At 41.1% G+C, this 20623-nt stretch overlaps 1 protein-coding gene across 7 annotated transcripts in view; it reads right to left on the reverse strand.

Annotated features, from left to right (window-relative positions):
* The window catches only part of MRTFB (myocardin related transcription factor B), a 309731-nt gene that overhangs the window by 195950 nt on the left and 93158 nt on the right, over nucleotides 1–20623 (reverse strand). For 2 of the 7 annotated variants that reach the window (XM_066274810.1, XM_066274803.1), the window contains exons 1-2: nucleotides 17445–17506; nucleotides 7492–7550 (exon numbers count right to left, since the gene is read on the reverse strand). The gene's annotated coding sequence lies outside the window, so the exon portion shown is untranslated. Of the gene's footprint in view, nucleotides 1–1854; nucleotides 1899–7491; nucleotides 7551–17399; nucleotides 17507–20623 lie in introns of those variants that run through there. The other 5 variants (XM_066274807.1, XM_066274805.1, XM_066274804.1 and 2 more) reach the window with 4 other exon arrangements.

The raw sequence follows: 20623 nt of genomic DNA on the forward strand, positions 1-20623 counted from the left end.
ACAGCAACAATAAAGAAAACAAACAAAAAAGCATATTTAAAACACAGTAATGTGGTCCTGGCTGGTTGGCTCAATAGGTAGAGCATTGGCCTGGCATGCAGACATCCCAGGGTTTGATCCCAGGTCAGGGCACAAATGAAAAATGACCATCTGCTTCTCTTCCCCTTCCTCTCCCCATTCTCTCTCTCTCCCCCTCTCACACAGGCACTGAGGGCAACTCAGTTGATTTGAACATCAGCCCCAGACAGGGGTTCCAGGTGGATCCCGGTCAGGGCACGTGCAAGAGTCTATCTCCTCTCCTCTCACTTATAAACAAACAAACAAACAAACAAAACACAGTGTTATATGTGAATCTGAAAAGAAACGGGATATAGTCCTGCCCTAGCCACATAGCTCAGTTCATTAGAGCATTGTCCAGAAGCACAGAGGTTGCCGTTTCAATTCCTTGTCAGAGCACATTCAGGAACAGACTGATGTTCCTTTCTCTCCTTCTCTCTCCCCTTCTCGCTCTAAACTCAATAAAACAAACATTTTTTTTTTTAAAAAAAACAGAAATGGGTTATAGTCCAAGTCAATAGTCCAAACAAGACATCACAAATTATTATGGTAGCAAGTGTCACTACAATTATGTACATCTATATTTATGTGCATTTAAAAATCACAGGGGCTATTTTTATTCTCCAAGACATTAAATTTCTCAATTAAAATTTAGGGTATTTCTCCTTTACATCTTGATTCTAGCTTAATGACAATATACACCAATCACTGACTCCTTCAAAAATGGTTTGTGTGTCTACCACGAATGTCCCAGTATCATGTTAGTTGCTAGGTGTAAGCTGGTAAATAAAACGCTCTTGGTCCTGGTCTCAACAATGTCAGCTTGCAGTGAAGACCATTCACATGAAAAGCAATCTATATTATGAGAATATGCATTTTATATGTACAGAAAGATTAACTGGCTTTTTATTACATCAAAGAACAAAGAGTAGGACAATAACAAAGTTGGTGTGTTTCATGTAAGATCTTTCTTAAATCTTAAGTGATCAAAATAAAATCTAAAACAAACAAAATTATAGCAAACATTCATATCAGAAACAGGCAAAATCCTTTGGACAGATGAGACTCAACACCAATATTCATAGGTTTATCATGAGAACGCATATTCTCATAGTTCATGTAACTCAATATTCCATTATCCCCCAAGTTTGTAAATTTGCTTCTGTATGCTATTCTGCAGTTGGTACCCACATTTTAAAGATATTAAGAACTTGAAAGGGTTTTTTTTTTGTTTTTGTTTTTTGTTTTTTGTATTTTTCTGAAGCTGGAAACGGGGAGGCAGTCAGACAGACTCCCGCATGCGCCCGACCGGGATCCACCCAGCACGCCCACCAGGGGGCAATGCTCTGCCCATCTGGGGCGTTGCTTCTGTTGCAACCGGAGCCACTCCAGCACCTGAGGCAGAGGCCATGGAGCCATCCCCAGTGCTCGGGCCATCTTTGCTCCAATGGAGCCTCAGCTGCAGGAGGGGAAGAGAGAGACAGAGAGGAAGGAGAGGGGGAGGGGTGGAGAAGCAGATGAGCGCTTCTCCTGTGTGCCCTGGCCGGGAATCAAACCCAGGACTTCTGCACGCCAGGCCCACGCTCTACCACTGAGCCAACCGGCCAGGGCAAGAACTTGAAGTTTTTAAAGCTCCACTATAAATAAATAAAAAACAGGCACTGCTCTCTATAGAGGAAAACTTTCAGTATCCAGAACAATTAGTTCTCAATAATTTTAAAATATTTATAATGGGTTACAAATTATAAATATTTTAACATTTTCATCACATTCAAAGTCCAAGAGTGTCTCACTTACATGTAAGAATCACAGGTATGTTCTCAATTAGGAAATTCTTCATGTAAAAAATCACATGAAAGAAGTCTCTGAAAACATAGAAAGTTTGTTCTAGTCCACGAACTGGTGAAAATTAAAAAGATTTAAAACTTTAGTGTGGGCAGGGGTATGGAAAACAGGCCCCTCACGGACTCTGCTGGGGGCCAGGGTAAGGTGGGGTGGGTGGGTACTAGACTCGCAGTCATTACAGAAGGCAGCTTAGCCATATGGATCAACACTCAAAATGTGCATAATCTTTGACTAAGCAGATATATGTCTACAAAAAGAAATGAGTAACTACACAACAATATAAGTACAGGGTTGATCAACACACTATTATCTATTACCTCCTAGGAACAATGGAAATTTTTGTCATCAAAGGAGTGATTAAATAAATTGCATTGCCTCAAACAATAACATATTAGGTAGCCAGTAAAATGACCATGTATTATCGGATAATGCTGACTACAAGACAGGAAAAGTACTCACAGACAAAAATGGCCATTTCATAATGGCTAAGAGGACACTGAATCAAGAAGACATAACAATTCTTTTTTTTTTTAAAGTAAATTTTTTTTAATTTTTTAAATATTTTATTTATTGATTTTTAGAGAGAGGGGAGAGAGAGAGAGAGAGAGAGAGAGAGAGAGAAAGGGGAGGAGCAGATAGCATCAACTCCCATATGTGCCTTGACCAGGCAAGCCCAGGGTTTCGATCCGGCAACCTCAGTGTTCCAGGTTGATGCTTTATCCCACTGCGCCACCACAGGTCAGGCAACAATTCTTAATATATATGCACCAAACCAAAGAGCACCAAAATATATAAGACAGCTACTTATTGATCTTAAAACAAAAACTGACAAAAATACAATCATACTTGGAGACCTCAATACACCGCTGACGGCTCTAGATTGGTCATCCAAACAGAGAATCAACAGAGACATAGTGGCCTTAAACAAAACACTAGAGCACCTGGATATGATAGACATCTACAGGACATTTCATCCCAAAGTGACTGAGTATACATTCTTCTCCAGTGTACATGGATCATTCTCAAGAATTGACCATATGTTGGGCCACAAAAACAACATCAGCAAATTCAGAAAAATTGAAGTTGTACCAAGCATATTTTCTGATCATAAAGCCTTGAAACTAGAATTCAACTGCAAAAAAGAGGAAAAAAATCCCACAAAAATGTGGAAACTAAACAACATACTTTTAAAAAATGAATGGGTCAAAGAAGAAATAAGTGCAGAGATCAAAAGATATATACAGACTAATGAAAATGACAATACGACATATCAGAATCTATGGGATGCAGCAAAAGCAGTGATAAGAGGGAAGTTCATATCGCTTCAGGCATATATGAACAAACAAGAGAGAGCCCAAGTGAACCACTTAACTTCCCACCTTAAGGAACTAGAAAAAGAAGAACAAAGACAACCCAAAACCAGTCGAAGAAAGGAGATAATAAAAATCAGAGCAGAAATAAATGAATTAGAGAATAGAAAAACTATAGAAAAAAATTAATAGAACAAGGAGCTGGTTCTTTGAAAAGATCAACAAAATTGACAAACCCCTGGCAAGACTTACCAAGGAAAAAAGAGAAAGAACTCATATAAAAAAAATCCAAAATGAAAGAGGAGAAATCACCACGGACACCGTAGATATACAAAGAATTATTGTAGAATACTATGAAAAACTTTATGCCACTAAATTCAACAACCTAGAAGAAATGGATAAATTCCTAGAACAATACAACCTTCCTAGACTGAGTCAAGAAGAAGCAGAAAACCTAAACAGACCTATCAGTAGAGAAGAAATAGAAAAAAACCATTAAAAACCTCCCCAAAAATAAAAGTCCAGGCCCTGACGGCTATACCAGCGAATTTTATCAAACATTCAAAGAAGACTTGGTTCCTATTCTACTCAAAGTCTTCCAAAAAATTGAAGAAGAAGCAATACTTCCAAACACATTTTATGAGGCCAACATAACCCTCATACCAAAACCAGGCAAGGATGGCACAAAAAAAGAAAACTACAGACCAATATCTCTAATGAATACAGATGCTAAAATACTAAACAAAATACTAGCAAATCGAATACAACAACATATTAAAAAAATAATACATCATGATCAAGTGGGATTCATCCCAGAATCTCAAGGATGGTTCAACATACGTAAAACGGTTAATGTAATACACCATATCAACAAAACAAAGAACAAAAACCACATGATCTTATCAATAGACGCAGAAAAGGCTTTCGATAAAATACAACACATTTTTATGTTTAAGACTCTCAACAAAATGGGTATAGAAGGAAAATATCTCAACATGATAAAGGCCATATATGATAAACCATCAGCTAACATCATATTAAATGGCACTAAACTGAAGGCTTTCCCCCTTAAATCAGGAACAAGACAGGGTTGTCCACTCTCTCCACTCTTATTTAATGTGGTACTAGAGGTTCTAGCCAGAGCAATCAGACAAGACAAAGAAATAAAAGGCATCCATATCGGAAAAGAAGAAGTAAAGGTATCACTTTTTGCAGATGATATGATCCTATACATCGAAAACCCCAAAGAATCCACAAAAAGACTACTAGAAACAATAAGCCAATACAGTAAGGTCGCAGGATACAAAATTAACATACAGAAGTCAATAGCCTTTCTATATGCCAACAATGAAACAACTGAGAAGGAACTCAAAAGAATAATCCCCTTCACAATTGCAACAAAAAAAATAAAATACTTAGGAATAAACATAACAAAGAATGTAAAGGACTTATATAATGAAAACTATAAACCATTGTTAAGGGAAATCGAAAAAGATATACTGAGATGGAAGAATATACCTTGTTCTTGGCTAGGAAGAATAAATATAATCAAGATGGCTATATTACCCAAAGCAATATACAAATTTAATGCAATTCCCATCAAACTTCCAATGACATTTTTTAAAGAAATAGAGCAAAAAATCATCAGATTTATATAGAACTATAAAAAACCCCGAATAGCCAAAGCAATCCTAAAGAAAAAGAATGAAGCTGGGGGCATAACAATACCTGACTTCAAACTCTATTATAGGGCCACGACAATCAAAACAGCATGGTATTGGCAGAAAAATAGACACTCAGACCAATGGAACAGAATAGAAAGTCCAGAAATAAAACCACATATATATAGTCAAATAATTTTTGATAAAGGGGCCAACAACACATAATGGAGAAAAGAAAGCCTCTTCAATAAATGGTGCTGGGAAAACTGGAAAGCCACATGCAAAAGAATGAAACTGGACTACAGTCTCTCCCCCTGTACAAAAATTAACTCAAAATGGATCAAAGATCTAAACATAAGACCTGAAACAATTAAGTACATAGAAGAAGACATAGGTACTCAACTCATGGACCTGGGTTTTAAAGAGCATTTTATGAATTTGACTCCAATGGCAAGAGAAGTGAAGGCAAAAATTAATGAATGGGACTACATCAGACTAAGAAGTTTTTGCTCAGCAAGAGAAACTGATAACAAAATAAACAGAAAGCCAACTAAATGGGAAATGATATTTTCAAACAACAGCTCAGATAAGGGCCTAATATCCAAAATATACAAAGAACTCAAAACTCAACAACAAACAAACAATCCAATAAAAAAATGGGAAGAGGATATGAATAGACACTTCTCCCAGGAAGAAATACAAATGGCCAACAGATATATGAAAAGATGCTCATCTTCTTTAGCTATTAGAGAAATGCAAATCAAAACGGCAATGAGATACCACCTCACACCTGTTCGATTAGCTGTTATTAGCAAGTCAGGTAATAGCAAATGTTGGAGAGGCTGTGGAGAAAAAGGAACCCTCATACACTGTTGGTGGGAATGTAAAGTAGTACAACCATTATGGAAGAAAGTATGGTGGTTCCTCAAAAAACTGAAAATAGAACTACCTTATGACCCAGCAATCCCTCTACTGGGTATATATCCCAAAAACTCAGAAACATTGATACGTAAAGACACATGCAGCCCCATGTTTATTGCAGCATTGTTCACAGTGGCCAGGACATGGAAACAACCAAAAAGCCCATCAATAGATGACTGGATAAAGAAGATGTGGCACATATACACTATGGAATACTACTCAGCCATAAGAAATGATGACATCGGAACATTTACAGCAAAATGGTGGGATCTTGATAACATGATACGAAGCGAAATAAGTAAATCAGAAAAAACCAGGAACTGTATTATTCCATACGTAGGTGGGACATAATAGTGAAACTAAGAGACATTGATAAGAGTGTGGTGGTTACGGGGGGGAGGGGGGAATGGGAGAGGGATAGGGGGTGGGGAGGGGCACAAAGAAAACAAGATAGAAGGTGACAGAGGACAATCTGACTTTGGGTGGTGGGTATGCAACATAATTGAACAAGATAACCTGGACTTGTTATCTTTGAATATATGTATCCTGATTTATTGATGTCACCCCATTAATAAAATAAAATTATAAAAATAAAAAAAAAATGACCATGTATGATTATGCATGTCCTTTACAATCATGTGTAGAGATGTATAAAACATATTGTTGCATTAAAAAAAAAAAGACCACCATATATAGTGTAAACCAGTTTATTTAAAGATTTGTATATAAATACTTCCATAGTCATAGATTCCTAAAAGTATGTTCACCAAAATATTTTTTTTTCTTTTTTTTTTTTCTTCATTTTTCTGAAGCTGGAAACAGGGAGAGACAGACAGACTCCCGCATGCGCCCGACCGGGATCCACCCAGCACGCCCACCAGGGGCCACGCTCTGCCCATGAGGGGGCGATGCTCTGCCCATCCTGGGCGTCGCCATGTTGCGACAAGAGCCACTCCAGCGCCTGAGGCACAGGCCACAGAGCCATCCCCAGCGCCCGGGCCATCTTTGCTCCAATGGAGCCTTGGCTGCCGGAGGGGAAGAGAGAGACAGAGAGGAAAGCGCGGCGGAGGGGTGGAGAAGCAAATGGGCGCTCCTCCTGTGTGCCCTGGCCGGGAATCGAACCCGGGTCCTCCGCACGCTAGGCCGACGCTCTACCGCTGAGCCAACCGGCCAGGGCTTGTTCACCAAAATATTAATGGCACTCACTTCTGGGTGGTAGCAGTTGGGTGTTTACTTTTGTCATTATGTTATTTTATACTGATAGAAGTTTTTTCTTATTATTTTAATAAGAAAATACAACAAATTTTCATTTAAGAAAAAGTGCTGCTGTGTCACCAGAAGTGGCTTCAAATCACTTCAACTCCCTATTTAAAAAAACAAAGTTTTCACTGAATGTTGTAAATATATATATATAACATATATATTATATATGATCATCAAACAGCTGTGGGTTTCTACCTGCTAGATCTCCATCTCAGTAGCACACTCTAAAACAAGGTGATAATGGGAAGGTAAGTGACCTTACTCAGACAGCACAGTCCCTGGCATTCACCTTAAGGACCCAGGGTTCCATGAGCTTAAATGCTCCTAAAACAATCTCCCTCTAACATAAGAAAGCAGGTTGTGGAAAGGAATTAAAAACAATAATAATAAAAGATGTTTCTTTTTTAAAAAAATTAAACATTTAAAAAGCTTACCTTAGTCAAATATTCAATTATTTTCTTGTCTTACATTTCTTAGCACCTTTATTGTGAACCTGGAGGAGAAAAAAAAAGTGAAAATTACTTTTTATCAAATACCTACTTGCATGCCAGGCAGGGTGGTCAAATAAAGCCTCGTGGAGAGCATGAAGTCCGAGGTAAATCGGAAAGAACAAAACAGCCATCAATAAAATGGGATAGATGGGAAGGAAAGTGTGAGTTGCAAGTGCAATTAAGTAACTTCCTAAATTTCTCAAGGATCTATCTAAATAACTATATTCATAAACAGGCTTAGAGCCCTGAAGCAGGTGAAGAGCTGGGTTGTTAGGCTGAGAACACCTGCACCTGACTCCCACTCTACCACTTCCCAGCTGTGTGCTCCTTCAAGCAAGTCCCCAGGGCCTCTGTGATAGGCTTTCATATAATAAATATTTGCCTCTCACCACATGGACCCCCAACATTATTATATTATTGAGAAATGGTATAATCTTGTCTTTAAAGGGCTTAGAGGGTACTGGGAGAGAGATACGAGTTACCCAGACACATAATATAAGACGAGTTACCCAGACACATAATATAAGAAAGATCAAAGTCAATTGTTATTCATTTATTTAACAAATCTGAGAATCTATTCAGTGCCAGGTATTTTTCTGGGCATTATCTAGTGGACAGGATGGACACAGTTTCTCTCCTCACAGTTTCCAGTCTATAAAGGGCCACGCTATCGGATAGGTGAGCTGCACGAGGAGACAGACAATGTTTTTACTGGGTAAGGAGCAGTACGTAACTGAACTGGTAGAACTGGATAGCAGAACATTCACGACAGGAAGCACAGGACATCTGCGTAGCCTCACTGTCAGGGTGTGTCCCAGAGGGCAATAAGGAGCATGGATAGAAAGCAGGACAGAGAGAAATGCTGGTCTGAGCCTTCTCTGTTCTCAAACATGCTGATTACCCTGCTCGAATGGAACCACTTCAATTTGAGTATCTTTTATTTATTTTAATTTCAATTCTAATACCTTTTTATTGTTTTTCTTCTTGTTTTTTCCCCCCACTTTTAAAGGCGAGAGGGGTAAGAGACGGAAAAAGAAAAAAAACGACAGCAACCTCCGCATGTCTGCATTGGCGGCGATGGAGGAAGTGGCATTACACGATGAGCTTTCCATGTGCTTTTTTAATTCTCCCAACTTTCTAACAAAGACGGAATTGCTCCTTTTACAGAATAGGAAACTGAGACTCAGAGAAGTCAGAAACAGATCCCTGGTGTCCACAGAGCTGATAAAGACATAAAATCAAACTTCAAGTTTGGTTTTGAAGTCTGTTTTTCTCTTAGGTAAAAATGTATACGGGATTTTGCAGAATTTAAAGTCTGTGAACAGTGACTTATAACTTCAGGGTCTATTAATTTCTGAATTTACACAGAAATAAACAGCCTCCATACACACAATCAAAACCACTTAGAAAAGATAAAGAAAAAGTGCACTTAAAAAAGCAACAAAAAATACTTAAAATGACTTTAACAAGAAATGAGCAAAACCTGTATGAGAAGAACTTTAAAAGCTTTAGAACAGTGGTTCTCAACCTTTCTAATGCTGTGACCCCACAATACAGTTCCTCATGTTGCGGTGACCCCAAACCAAAAAATAATTTTGGTGGCTACTTCATAACTGTAATTTTGCTACAGTTATGATTCGGAATGTAAATACCTAATATGCATTATGTATTTTCCGATGGCTTTAGGCGACCCCGCCGGGGTCGCGATCCACAAGTTGAGAACTGCTGCTTTAGAAGGATTCAAGAGTAATCTCAAATTAAAAACTATACAATGTCCTTGGATAGAAAAACTCAACACCAGAAAAATCGATTCGCCCTATGTTAGTTTATAAATTTAACATGAATTCAATTTTTTAAAAGAGTTATCTACACACACACACCCCCGAACAAGACAAAGTGATTCTAAAGTTCACATGGAAAAATAAAGCAAGAATTGCCAGGAAAATAAAGGGCATCAGAGAAATTAGCTTTACAAGATATTAAAACATTTTACAAAATCAATACTGCTGCATACTGGTGTATATATAAGTACAAAGACTAATGGAATAGAACAGTAAGTGAGAGGTGTACCTGAATACAACAGCAAGTTGTATTGTATTCTGAAATGAACGGGTAAGATAACTGATAAACATGGAAAAAAAGGTTGAATCTATACATCACCTTTGAACATCAGAATAAATTCTAAATGGATCAAAGATTTAATTTTAAAATGAATACATAAATGTACTAAAGAAAACAGGAGCAAATTCCAAATTCTTGGAAGCCTTTTTGTGACTCAATCCAGACAGCACAAAAGATTAGATACCTAAAATTTAAAAATACAACTTTTGAGCCTGCTCTATACCAAAATACATGAAAGTAAAAAAAAAATGACACTGGGGGTGCAACTCACATCACAAAGGGCTAATCCTCTCATTTACAAGTAGAAATTGATTAGAAAGAAAGCAATAAAAAGGAAAAGGGCAGAAATAGTTCACAGAAAAGGAATTAGAAATAGCCTTTAAGTACAAATATTGATCAACTTATGACCTATGCAACTTACGACCATTCGACTTTACAACCACAATCGCTAGCCACTACTGCTCCGCGTCTGGCAGCGTAAGCGTTGCCCAGCTGGGCGTACGACAGTGCGGACCAGCTCTGGCAGCACTACCATCTCCGCGTGCACCATTTCAACTGTTATCCCAGACTCGGTACAGCAATTTGTGTTTTGTGTCTTGGATATTTTTCATCAAACCCCTCCCAAGATGTCTACCAAAAGGAAATTGTCTTTGCAAATATTAAACCAGTTGCACTGGGAATGCAGTGTTTTACTTAAACCTGATGAGTGTAAAAATAAGAAACAAAATGGTGTAGAGATGATACAAATGGCATAAAATGAACAAAGAAAATTATGATATAACAATAATGAAATAAAATTATGATAGAATATGACTTAAAGATTTTTATAACATCACTTCACAGTACTGTACATATAGCCTACTCAACTTACGACCAAATCATGTTACAACTGGTCTGTCGGAACCAATCGTGGTCGTAAGTCGAGCACTAGCTGTATATGAAAAGATGCCCAACTTCATTCATAATCAAACTAATGCACATCAAAACTACACCAAGTGATCATTTTCCACCTATCGAATTGATATAAATTCAAAGGTTAGTAAACAGTCTGTTGGAAAGGCTATGGAGAAACAGATGCTCTGATCCATTATTTGTGGAGGTTCAAAATGGCACAACCCTGAAAGAGGGCAGCATGTATCAAAATTATAATTGCACTGCTCACTTACCCACCAACCCTACTTGGGGAAAGATGTCCCACATAAACAGAGACACCTCACATACACAAAATGATATGCGTACATTTATTCACGCCAGGTTGTCTGCAATTGTAAGAGACTAGAAAAAAACTCAAATATGCATCAGTGAAAACTAGTTCAATAAAACTACGGCACAGGCATTAATGGAATATTCTGAGCTGTTAAGTATTTGTTTTCTTCACACTAATATGGCAAGATCCCAAAGATATATTAACTAAAAAAGGCGAAGTTGTAGAATAATTTACATAGTATTCTACATTTTATATAAAGAGGGAGTATATACATAGTATACCAGTATTTGCTTTTATCTACACAAAGAAACAATAGACATCTATAAGAAACAAATAAAAGGGGTTTTCTGTGGGGAGAGGGACACAGGTTAGACCAAGAGAGTTGTTAGACTCCTCAAAATATGCTATTTTAATATTTAAACCATATGAACATTTTATTTATACACAAAGAATTTTAAAGTGTTAAAAGTGTAACTCATAGGAAGAGAAAGAGAATCAAAGTCAAAATCCAACAAGCATTAAGAAGATTTTTCTTTGAAATTAGATATTGACAAGTAATTTTAGTGTGGACATCACTAAAAATTATAAAAGACTGTAATTTTTCTTCTTCAACAAAGCTAAAGCATATGACTATACTAATTTATTTGGAAGTTATTTGGAGGGATGAGGAATTAGAAGAGAAGAAGGTGCACCGGAAAGGATGCTCTAGACCAGTGGGCGGCAAACTCCTTTGTCAACAGAACCAAATATCAACAGTACAACCATTGAAATTTCTTTTGAGAGCCAAATTTATAAACTTAAACTATATAGGTAGGTACATTGTTATTAATTTAATTACAGTAGAGTATCCTTTGTGGAAGAGCCACACTCTAGGGGCCAAACAGCCATGTGTGGCTCACTAGCTGCAGTTTGCCAACCAAGACTCTAGTCTAATGGTTCTCAGTAGAGAACCATTGTCCTGGACCAGCAGCATCAGCATCACCTTAAAACTTGTTGAGGCCCTGGCCGGTTGGCTCAGCGGTAGAGCGTCGGCCTGGCGTGCGGGGCACTCGGGTTCGATTCCCGGCCAGGGCACACAGGAGAAGCGCCCATTTGCTACTCCACCCCCCCCCCCCCTCCTCTCTGTCTCTCTCTTCCCCTCCTGCAGCCGAGGCTCCATTGGAGTGAAGATGGCCCGGGCGCTGGGGATGGCTCCTTGGCCTCTGCCCCAGGTGCTAGAGTGGCTCTGCTTGCGGCAGAGCGACGCCACGGAGGGGCAGAGCGTCGCCCCTGGTGGGCGTGCCGGGTGGATCCCGGTCCGGTGCGTGCGGGAGTCTGTCTGACTGTCTCTCCCGTTTCCCGTTTCCAGCTTCAGGAAAAAAAAAAAAAGATAAAAAGAACTTGTTGAAAATGCAAGTTCTCTGAACCAGAAATTCAGGGAGCAGTAGGTAGCAATTCCTATAATACACACTCAAGTTTATAAGTCACTAATCGGCACTGGCCAGCTGGCTCAGTGGTAGAGTGTTGACCTGGCGTGTGGATATCATGGGTTGATCTCTAGTCAGGGCACACAGAAAAAGTGACCATCTGCTTCTCCACCTCTCCGCCCCTTCTCTCTTTCTCTATCTCTCTCTCTTCTCCTCCTGCAGCCATGGCTCTGTTGGAGCAAGTTGGCCCCAGGCACAGAGGATGGCTCTATGGTCTCACCTCAGACGCTAAAATAGTTCAGTTGCCGAGCAACAGAGTAACAGCCCCAGATGGGCAGAGCATCACCTGGTAGGGGGCTTGTGGGAGTCTGTCTCTCTGTCTCCTCGCTTCTCACTTAAGGAAAAAAAAGAGAGCGTGAGCCAGAAATCGGGTCCAGTGCTTCCCACACATTCACCTGCATCACTTGGAGGGCCATATTCAAATGCAGATTCTGGTTAAGTAGGTCTGGGGTGGGCCACAGAGTCTGCATTTCTACCAAACTCCACAATGCTGCTGATTTGGGGACCACACTTTCAGAAAAAAAAGCTGAAGTCTACCTGCAGAAAAACATAAGCAGTCTCATGTGGTTGAGTTTCCTATGGAACCTGTCTTCAATATCAAATGGAAAAAAATCCTTACACAGGTTTCCTGGCTAAGAGATACTGCATAGCCTCCCCTATAAATGCTGTACTTAACACACAGGAAATATATTTTCAAGCATATTTCTTATTAAAAACAACAATTATGAATTACTGAAATGTAATTTAAAGATGTCCCATTTGAGAAAACATTTTTATAAGGGGACCTACAAGACTTCGAAAATGATAAAAATCAAAGAACCACATTGATACATCTGCCTGGTTATATTGTCTGATTAACTTTATGGCAAACACCTTAACCATATCATCTGCTCTCCATGAAAATCACCAAGCAGTTTGTTCCTTTACAAATACTAATTCTCTATTTGTTCTACGTGGGAATAATCTTTACAGCAATCTTCCAAGTAAAGAATCCTGGTTTAAATGGAAAGATCTAGACATGTTGTGTATCTTCATCTTGCAAATCATTCCCCCTTGGATCAAGTTTTTGGTATTAAATGTTAATCAATGTGCTGAAATTTCTATATATCCCCTATTTCACTGGATTTAAGATGCCATCAATTTTCAGACACAATTATTTTATGTACCACTAAGAAAAGTTGCCAATCGTTTTTATTTTTTTCCGAAGTTAGAAGCCGGGAGGCAGTCAGACTCCTGCATGCGCCCGACCGGGATCTACCCAGCATGCCCACCAGGGGGCGATGCTCTGCCCATCTGAGGCATTGCTCCTCTGTGGCTGGAGCCATTCTAGCACTTGAGGTAGAGGTCATGGAGCCATCCTCAGCGCCTGGGCCAACTTTGCTCAATGGAGCCTTGGCTGCAGGAGGGGAAGAGAGAGATAAGAAAGGAAGGAGAGGGGGAGGGGTGGAGAAGCAGATTGGTGCTTCTCCTGTGTGCCCTGGCCCTGGAATCGAACCTGGGACTTCCACACACCAGGCCGATGCTCTACCGCTGAGCCAACCAGCCAGGGCCCAAAAAGTTGCCAATTTTAAGATACCACTCCATCTTAGATCTGCATCTTAAAAAATCATGGATATTGTTTAATTATAAATCTCAGAGGTATGTACATAACCAAGTACTCATTTTTATCCATATAGGCATGGATTTCTACCCATTCAACAATATGTTCCCCACACCTAAAAACTGCAACAGGTTTCATATCTATATGCAATTCATATTATTTGGTTCCGTTTTGTACCAATGAATATAGAAAGAATTAGTAATTTTTTATTTATTGATTTTAGGGAGAGAAGGAAAGGGGAGGGGAGGAGAGAAGAGGGAGGGGAGGAAGGGGGAGAGGGTGAGAAAGAGTGGGGGGAGGGGAGAGGGGGAGAAAGGATAGGGGGAGAGGGGATATGGAGGAAAGAGAAAGGGAAGGGGGGAGGAGGAGACCGAAAGAGGAGGGGAGAGGGGGAAGGGGAAGGAGAGGGGAAGAGGGTGGACAAGGGAGAAAGAGAGAAAGAGGGAGAGAAGAAGAGAAGAAAGGAGGGTGGGAGGGAAACATCAATTTGTAGTTCCACCTATTCTGCGTTCATTGGTTGATTTCTTGTGTGTGCCCTGACTGGGGATCAAACCTGCAACCTTAATGTGTCAGGACGAGTCTCAAACCAATAGAGCTACCCGAGCAAGGCCAGAGTAGTGAATTTTTCTCTTCAAGTAGTAAAGAAAAAATAAAAGGAATGATCTCTTTTTATCCTGGAACATGATATCACTTGCTCAATGTAATAAAAATTAATTACTCTCAATGTGAATAATTTTCCAATCCAAAATTATTCGATGTATTTATTGCTAGTGAATTTAAAATACATCCTTCTACTTTGACAAGTCTTTACTTAGTGTGTTTACATTGCACCTATCAAAAGTAACAACCAATGAACACTAAACATCGTACAGCAAGAAGTAATTTATCCATTCAACAAAAAGGAAAAATCAACTCGCTTTGTATATTTAACAAGAGTTGAAGGAATTTATAATGTTCCATGTAGCTATATGATAGTCTGAGTTGAACTTTCTTAACTCAATTTGCATTTCCCCCTAAACAGCATGACTAAGTTTCAAGGGAAAAGTCAGTATCTAATCAATCACACCAGGAGGACAGAAGACAGATGCAATTATAGGTCATTTTAATTTTCAACTTTGTACACATCTACATTTTCTGAATTCTCTAATATGGGTATTAGTACATAGAAATGAAGGTTATTTAAAAAGTGCTTATACAATACTAATTTGTATTTTACTTAATTCATTTTATTTAATTAATTTGTATCTTATTTAATTTTATTTAAATAAATTGCTGTCCCTTCGCAATTCCATTTTAATCTCAAACTGCTCACTGATTCAAGAGTTTAGTTGTCAACATGTCTAGCAAGACTTTCCATGAAACAAAGCAAATTCTTCAGCAGAGGGACACAGGAACTTGTCTCCTACCTCAGATTCTAGAATAATCAATGAACGTGTCAGCATCCAAGGGCCTGATTTATTGGTGTGTTGGACACTTCAGAAAGAATATGGAAAAATCTTTTTCCCAACAAAAATTGTGTCAGTTACATTTCTGTAATAATTGAAAAGACAACGGAAACAGTTCATTAGAACAGGTCTCCCAAGGGCCGGTACTGTCTGCCACCAGACATGTTCACTTATCAGAGTGACCAGGCACCACTGGCATTTAGTGTTTGGGGGCAAAGATGCTGGACTTCACGAGACACATCGGACAGATCCACGTAATGAAGATTCATCCCAGTCCTGAGACTCTTTTAAATATCCAACCACATTAATCACTGGAAACTGGCATTACTTCAGGACACAACACTGAAGAGGTTTGATAAGATATTATGGGAAACCCACAGTAATTTAGGTGAGTATAGGTATTGGGAGGAAAATTAAGATATAGGTGAATATAGGTAATGGGAGGAAAGTCTGAAAATTAGTGACTATTTTCTTCACATCACATATTGTTACCTCAATAGACAGCAACATCATAAGACTAAGCATATCTAAACTAGGGAGATACTGGCATTGAATCCTTATATTTCCATTTTCTTTTATTATTCATAATCAATAAATGGTAGGAATCCAGCATTGTGCCTCAGAGTAGCAGTAGCAGTATTTCAAAGTTTGTGACACAAAAGATTCTGTACAATGTAATTTGAAAAAATGATATTCATGGAGATGCTATTATTATTACTAAGTATTATTTATGTGTTGATTGAGATAGCCTATAATTTATCTTGGCACTTTACCTCTAATTTAATGTAAGCTGTTTATCATCATAAATAGGATATCCCAACACTCAGGTGTTACACTTACACCGAGTGTCCATCTACATATATCTCTGGCCCTTCTCTTTCTTGTTAGAAATAGCTCTCCCATCGAAATGTTGTGGCTCTTTAATCGGAATGCATTCATTTGAAGCAGGTGCACGCACCCAGACGCATGCTCTAACACAGTACGTGCTACAATGATATGGCAATGCATGTCATACGTTGCTTTTTTAGTTCTCCCTTGCATTTGAATTGGGTGCATCGAACAGATTACGCGTATTTCACGATAAATTTCTTTTCAGGGCAGTAAAAGTGGGCTTTATAAACATTTACTACAAAGTAAAGGGGCCTTGGTTCTGACAAGCTTGAGCACCACTGCTTCACAGAGTGGAATCACGTGCTTAAGAAAAAGCAAACTTAAAAAGTTTCTTTTGCTTAACTTAAGCAAGCCCGGGGCTCCAATATTCCAATTTCATTCGACCTGACACCCCACATCCTGCGCACGCCGCAGCTCTAAGCTTCCTTCTGCTCCCGCACAGGGTCAAACAATAGTTCTTAACCATTTCGGGATCAATGACCCTTTGGGGGAATTCGACAAAAGCCAAGGGCCATCTCCCAAGAAATTCATATGACATGCTGCATCAATTTCGGAGGGTGGGGCGGGCAGGGGCTCCCAAACACACCTTCTGCTGCCTAATGGGGACCCACAGAATAGAACTCGAGCCTTAAAGCCCTGTGAGTGGGGATGGGGAGAGGATGGGAGGCAAGGACGGCCGTGGACGCTGGAGTCAGTGTGCCTGGGTTTGAAACCTATTCCACCCCTTGCCAGCGGCGTAACTTGGAGCAGAGCAGCGCTGGAGTGGAACCTCTGTGCAGCGCTAGAGTGGAACCGCGCAAGTTTCGTGCGGAACGTACAGTAAAGGCTCAAATGCTGTTGCCACAGCCAGCTGCACCGCGTCCTCGGCGCCATACCGCCGCTGGGGGAAACTGAGGTGGGCCCCGGGCTCGCACCCAGGAGCAAGGACTGGCTGCAGCGGGACCGGCCTGGCCAGCCCCACGGCCCCGGCCCGGCGCCCCGCCCCGTCCGCGCGGGTCCCGGGACGGGGCGGACCGGGCGGCTCCGCTGCAGCCGCGGGGCGATCTGGGACGGCCGCCCAAGGCGCGGGCCGCTCGTCTGGCCTGCTCCCCCATCCTACCCTCGGTCACCGCCACTCTCACCCCTTCCTCGGCCCCCAACGGCCGTCAGCACCGCCCGCTGCTCACCTCCCCGGCCGCTGCCGCCGCCGCCGCCGCCGCCGCCGCTACAGCCGCCGCGCGCAATCTCGCGAGACTTCGCTCCCCTCGCCGCTCCCCCGCCCTCCCGCGGTGCGGCGCGGCGCGAGCGGACCCTGGCCTGGACTCAGCTCGGTGCTGTCCCTGTAAGCCGTCCCTAAGTCGTCAGGCCTAACAGTGCTTAGGGATCTGCGTCTCCTTCCCTACATCCATTCCGCCCTCCTCCGTGACGGTGAAGGGTTAAAAACCAGGTGCGAGACGGCCGCCTTGCTCTCACCTGGCCAGCCGGTGCGCGTACGCATGCGCGCGCCTGGAGCCCCGGGACCTGCAAGCCTTCGCAAAGCCTCTGAGCGCAGCGACAATAATCCCTGCAGCTGGTCTGGCAGTGCGTACTGGGTGCCTAGTACTTTTACAGCTCCTGTTAGGTCCTTGCAACAGCCCCCCAAAATGGGCATTACCGTACTCCCCACTCCAGAAAGGAAGAGACAGAGTCATGACAAGGTTAAGTAACTAGCTCCAGGACACAGCTAGGAATTGGCACCCAGGTTTGGCTGACTCACAAGCCAAAGCCCCATTTTCCACCTTCCATGACAATTCCTCTAGGCCCTGTCCTTGTCCACCTCCTTTCGCTGCAGGCGCCCAGTCTCAGCGCCAGTCTTTACTTTCCTTCCAAGGTTCACCAAGGTGAAAGCGGTGTTCCTAAGCGTCTAGTTGCTCCAGTCCTGGATTTTTGGAGCTGCTTTCAGAAAAATTCTCCCACATTACACGAACTTACTAAGGGCTCCCTGTTCCACACCCTGTGCCGGGCCCTGAAAACTCTGACCCTATTCTGTTCTATCTCCTCTTCAGACTGGTGGCGTTTTGATGATGGTAGAGAGCATAGTAGTTCTATTGGACCCAGGACACAGAACCTGAATGTACATGGTATTAGGGGGCTCAGAACCATGTGACTTCTCCCTAAGGGTAAAATCTGATCGTTATAAATAGTAGTTCCCCCTTATCCAGAGTTGCCCTCTGCAGTTTCAGTGACCTGTGGTCAACCACAATTTGAAAATATTAAATGGAAAATTCCAGAAATAAACTATTTATAAGTTTTACAGGGCAAGCCCTTCTGAGTAGTGGGATGAAATCTCAAGGCTTCCACACCTTCTATACTCCCTTTCTGTTAGTCACTTCCTAGCTGCCTCCATGATCTCAACTGCTTCAGGATCACCATAGTGCTTGTGTTTAAGTAACCCTTTTCTCATAGGGGTGTGTGTGTGTGTGTGTGTGTGTACACATACATATATATGGAGTTCAATACTACCCGAGGTGTCAGGCATCCACGGGAATCTTGGAACATATTCCCTGCAACTAAGGGGGCTACTATAATTGTTTCTAAAGAAGAGGGCCCTAGCCTTCATTGAAGACATTTCAAGGTCACTATCAATTGTCCTCCAAGTTAAGTTCATAAGGAAATGGAGACTCAGGGAGATAAAGAAACTGGCCTAAGGTTCTGTAGTGAGATGGGATTTGAACCTGAGTCTGAGTTTAATGCCAAGTACAGCCTTGCACTAAATAAAGTCCCACGAGCTAACAGGAGCTAGTTAGCCTGGGCCAAACAGCTGTTGTAAAATCAACAGCCTTGGAGGTCCTAGCTCTCCCTTTACCACGCATCAGGCCATACTCAGCCAACCCAACAGTCACATCAATGTCAACAAATGTTGGTCTGCCTACCCTCTGTCACTCTCAAAGGTCAGCGGTGTCCCTCCATGTGCCAGCATCACTCAAACCACCTGATGGAGGATGAAGAGAAGAAGGGAAATCACACCTGATGAGCAGCAGCAAGATCAAATACTACTCCAGGGGCTATCCATTCATTAACTCATTTAGTCCTTCCAACAACCCCATGTGAAAGGTATGACTGTACCCATTTTAAAGTGAAGAAAGTCATAGAACCAAGAGGGGAGAGAACTAGCCAAGGTACGTAGGAAGGCTGGGATTCACCCCAGGTCAGTCTATCCCCAAAACCAGATATTTTGACCTCAGGGACCAACAAGGTTCTTCCCTGCTCCCAAAAGCCTATATCTTCATGAAACTGAAAACCTAAACGTTTCCTGAGGTCGGGAATCCAGTCTAAAATACTGCATATTTCTTTTTTTTTTTTTTTTTTTTTTAGAGAGAGAGGAGTGAGAGAGACAGAGAGAGAGAGAAGGGGGAGGAGCAGGAAGTATCAACTCCCATATGTGCCTTGACCAGGCAAGCCCAAGGTTTCGAACCGGCGACCTCAGTGTTCCAGGTCAACGCTTTATCCCACTGCGCCACCACAGGTCAGGCCCATATTTTATTCTTGGTGAATCATGCTTCAATATCTTACCTAAAATAAGGATATAAATGAGTTGTTGGGGGGGATTATCCAAGTTAATACTTGTGAAGGATGTTTTAAAAGGCCTTGCACAGATTAAGCTCGATAAATCATAGCTGTCATTATCACATGGATGTCTGTGATACGTTATTCTTTTCCCACCTCTCAATATAAACTCCAAATCAGTTTGGAGGTAGAAGTGACCTTATTTGCTTAGATGTGGGAATATAATTAGTGTCTAGCACACAGGAAACAATAAATGCTCATTAATGGACAGAATTACTGCTATACCTCCTCCTAATCGTGGAAAAAGACTAGACTGATCAGACGTTCTGCCCAGTTTCCTAGGAAACTGGCAGCTGGTTTTATAAAAGATTCCTCTTATAGAGGAAAATTCACCCAAATGTTTTTAAGTTGTTGGGAAAAAATTAAGCTGAAACTTTTAAGGAATTTTGGTGAGGCTAGGGGGTTAATACAACTACAGTGATATCATGATTGGGGGAGAAGGTTTTTATATGAACCGAAGCTGCCACTGCCCATAGGTCATGATACTCCAAAGCAGGGGTCCCCAAACTTTTTACACAGGGGGCCAGTTCACTGTCCCTCAGACCGTTGGAGGGCCGGACTATAAAAAAAAACTATGAACAAATCCCTATGCACACTGCACATATCTTATTTTAAAGTAAAAAAACAAAACGGGAACAAATACAATATTTAAAATAAAGAACAAGTAAATTTAAATCAACAAACTGACCAGTATTTCAATGGGAACTATGCTCCTCTCACTGACCACCAATGAAAGAGGTGCCCCTTCCGGAAGTGTGGC

This window comes from Saccopteryx bilineata, chromosome 4 (genome assembly GCF_036850765.1).
Source record: "Saccopteryx bilineata isolate mSacBil1 chromosome 4, mSacBil1_pri_phased_curated, whole genome shotgun sequence".
NCBI lineage: Eukaryota > Metazoa > Chordata > Mammalia > Chiroptera > Emballonuridae > Saccopteryx > Saccopteryx bilineata.